The sequence below is a fragment of the Mus pahari genome, chromosome 10, assembly GCF_900095145.1.
Source record: "Mus pahari chromosome 10, PAHARI_EIJ_v1.1, whole genome shotgun sequence".
NCBI lineage: Eukaryota > Metazoa > Chordata > Mammalia > Rodentia > Muridae > Mus > Mus pahari.
In genome coordinates this window covers 94,511,949-94,515,690 of record NC_034599.1, presented here as the reverse complement: position 1 = coordinate 94,515,690, position 3,742 = coordinate 94,511,949, and positions in this window count along the sequence as shown.

The following is a 3,742-nucleotide window of genomic DNA, read 5'->3' as shown; positions in this document are numbered from 1 at the left end:
AAAAACAGGAGCTACAGGCTGCTTTCCCTGCACAGTATGCAGCCTGGACTATACAAGTACCTGTTAAAAAACAAACAAACAAAAACAAACAAACAAACAAAAATGAGCAACAAAATCTAGCCCTCCCTAACATAACCTATTGCTTTAAATGAAGCTATTCTGACTTAAGTCATTGAATAGATGATACCTTAGCCCAAGATGAGGACGAAATTTTACTGTACAGAGAATAACCCTTAAAAGCCATACTTTCCATTCTGAACTAGTGTGTGTGTTATGCCTGTAACAAGCAAAAGTGAAAGAACAAGTAGCAAGTGGCAGAGATGCCATGGGGCCTAGAGGATCCGGGGGAAACTACTGGGGAAGCTCTGTCACAACAGTCAGTTCTGGAGTTTACAGTTGAGATTTCCAGGCAGAGCCGAATGTCCTCCCCAGTGTATAAGCATCCGGTGTCTCTTTCCCACCCTAGGCATTTCTATAGCATGGAATAAATAGTCTTAACCTTGGTGGAAATAGTTTGCCATCTATGATAGTGTCTAAAATAGGGTAATATTTCACTACTCTTGGCAATGTTTATTGTTCTCCTTGGTCCCAGTTACAGAGCTAGGGGCCAGCCTGATCTAGAACAAGGAGTTTTGGAGTCCATGCGATAGAAACATGATTGAGTGTGAGGCAAGGTGCTCAAATCTTTTGTTCTGAGAGTCAGCTCTCAGCAAACACCAACAGCACGTGACAAAGCGCCAGTGTAATTTATATCATAGGGTCATACACATGTTTTCAGAGCTGTATTGTTAGACATTTCCAAAAAGAGTGCTATAACACTTTTTAAATAAGATTTGAACATGAATAAATTTTGCCATGAAGTAGAGAGAGATCTTGGAACAAAACCCCAGAAGATACCAAGGGTCAACTGTACATGGCTTTGGAAACTATTAATATCATCCATTCTAACATATTCATCCTCATACTTCTCCCTCAGGGCCCATCCATCTATCTACACGTTAAGTGACTCATTGTTTCGAATTGTACTGATGTTCTTTTCATTTTTAGATTTTTTTCCCTTTGAGTGATTCACTTTAGACGATTTCTATTGATGTGACTTGAAGTTCACTAATCTTTTTTTATTTAGCAATGTTTAATTTTCCCTTAGAAAATTCAATTTTTTTTTTCAAAGTGGGGTTTTACCATATAGCTTAGACTGGCCTCAAATTCACTATGTAATCCAGAATGGCCTCGAACTCACAGTAATTGTCCTGCCTCCTCTTCCTGGTTGCTGGGATAATAGGCATGCACCACTATGCCAATTTTTTTTTTTTCATTTTGAAACACTGCTTCTATGTAGTTAGTCCGTCCTGACCTAGAACTCACAATACTCCAGGCTCCATCTCAGAAGCCATAAGGTGACAGGTATGCCAACTCAACATATTTTATCTCAAACATTATAGTCTTCATCTATACAAGTATATTCTGGGTGTTTTCTGTCTCTAACTGTTTGAACATTTTGATTATAAAGCAACTGTTTTCACATCTTTGTCTGCTAATTCTGGTGTCTATGACAGTTTTGTTTTGTTTTGTTTTGTTTGATATGCTCTGACTGGTTGGTTTTCTCAGTATAGGTTATATTTTCCTGTCTGATCAAGTTTCTTGTCTGTCAATTCATGGAAAATAAAAGGAATAAACACTACAGCAATGTAGTCAGCAAAAGGTGGAACATGGGAAGCGGCCCAGGACAAAGCATCCATCCCTTTACCACGGAAAGTACAAAGAGCTGTCAGGATGGCCAGAAGGCTGAGTGGATACTGCTCTTGTAGAAGCCCTGAGTTTGGTTTCTAGGGACCACATTGGATGCCTACAACTGCCTGTAACTTTAGCTTTAGTGGGGAGATGATTCTGTCTTCCTGACTCTTTGAACACTTGCATCCAAATGCACATTCCCACTCACAGAAATATATGTCTACCATACCTTTAAAGTAATTAAGATAAATCTTAATGTTCAAGGAATGAAAAACATTTAAGAGACTAGCCAAATGCTGGGTCTGGGAGTTTGGTTCTGTGTAGAGTGCTTGCCTAGTAGGCACAAGGCCCTGGGTTCAATACCCAGAACTGATAAATAAGCATATAAATAAAAAATTCTAATTTTTTTTTTAAAGAAGGAGAATAGCCAAATGCATCGTGAAGACTTTGCCTGAGTCTTCCATTGTAGAAATAGCTCTTATAAAACATGCGTGGAAAGTTTGAATACCACGTCATATATTAAGAAACTGTACATCTTTAGAAATCATGCATTGAAATAGATTCCTTAATAATTTTGTGATTGTATTTTAAAGTAGGTCTTACCAGTTAATGATGCAGAGTGAAATATTTGCAGGTGAAATAATATGAGTTTCTTCAAAATAACCCAGGGAAGCAAAGAGAATGTACAGATGGAACAAATTAGCCAAAGAGTAATAATTGTTAAATTTGAGTGAAAGTACACATTTCTTGTTCTTTCTATTTCTGAATTTTTTACTTCATATGTTTGCAACAAAAACAAATGATATTTAACATTATTCATGCTATATATTTTTTTCATAAAAAATTGTTCAGGTGCCCCCTTTCCTGAGAAAATGTATACATACCACTTTCTCTCCCTACCCCAAGAGAACTCTGTTCAAGACTATTCCTCTATTATAATAGCAAATTACTCATTTATTCTCAAATATTTCTTTACTTCTTGATCATATGCAAAGACTGTATGTTCTATCCATAACACCTTCCTTAGAGACTGGAGTCCAATAAATTCTGATAAGTTGGCAATTCACTAAGATAGAGGATGGTTCTATTGTATTGAATCAAATTTCCAGGCATGAAATTGTGTCCTTTTCTGGAACAGGGGTTTTATTTATTTACTTCCTAATTTATTGAGACAGATTCTCATGTAGCCCAGGCTAGCCTCAAACTTGTTATGAACCATGGCCAGCCTTGAACTTCTGATCTTCTAGAATTGCAGGCATGCACCTCCACACCCAGGAGAGATTGTGTCCTTTTCATTCCAATGAACTGTGTAAGTAAATGGAGGGCAAAGGCCCCACAGGAGTCCAAAGGTAAAGGCAGGGGGTGAGGTACTGAAGTTCTGTGATTCACTGTAACTTCCTGTCCTTACCACCAAGAACTGTTCTGTGACTTTTGACACCTCTCTGTGTCTTGCCCTTCCTTCTTCACAGGATTGTTCGGACACAAAGAAGATATTCAACGTGGTATGGTGCAGGTCTTTTAAAATAGGAAAGTATAAAGTTGGGTGTGTGATGGTTTTTCTTCTTTCAAGACACCGCAGACCACATTTTAGCTATTAAAAAGATTAACTTAGTGAAATGACTCAGGATGTAGAACCTGTTTGGGGCAATTTTATATACATTTTTCTTCTAAAAATAAAAATATATTTCTTATAACCAAGCTTACACATAGCTACAGAATGTAAAATTGTATACATTTTGTTTGTCTGCACCATCTATACATAAATGTATGTACGCATTACATGTGATTTCACATGTACCCACAAGGCACTCAGTATGCAACTGGTGTTTTGCTAAGAGATGTTGACAGAAAGGAAGAGATAAACCATGTACGCAGAGCCTGTTCTCACAGTTTGCCTAATGCCTGGCTCTTTAAAGTCTTATCTACATCTGGTTCTTCACCTCTACGTGACCGAACGTCACGTACTGTTCCTTCCCCTGACTGGCTTGCTTGTGTTACCTTTATGCTCACA